Source organism: Cystoisospora suis (genome assembly GCF_002600585.1).
Source record: "Cystoisospora suis strain Wien I chromosome Unknown contig_5263, whole genome shotgun sequence".
Lineage (NCBI taxonomy): Eukaryota > Apicomplexa > Conoidasida > Eucoccidiorida > Sarcocystidae > Cystoisospora > Cystoisospora suis.
The window spans coordinates 1-225 of NW_027158054.1; positions in this window are offsets into that span (position 1 = coordinate 1).

The following is a 225-nucleotide window of genomic DNA, read 5'->3' on the forward strand; positions in this document are numbered from 1 at the left end:
ATCTATCTATATACATGTAGAGGTGTGTGTATTGCTGATGTGGCGATGTACGCGTGGAGCTTCATGCAAGAGAGAATCTCCATCTGTATGCTGCAGTAGCTCATAGTCATCGTCATCTACAGATAACGTGACGACATTCACTTTCGGCTTCTACTCTCCACCAAGGACGTTCTCGAGGTCATCGGAAAGGCACTCTCTCAATGTGAATCTATCTATCTTTAATCT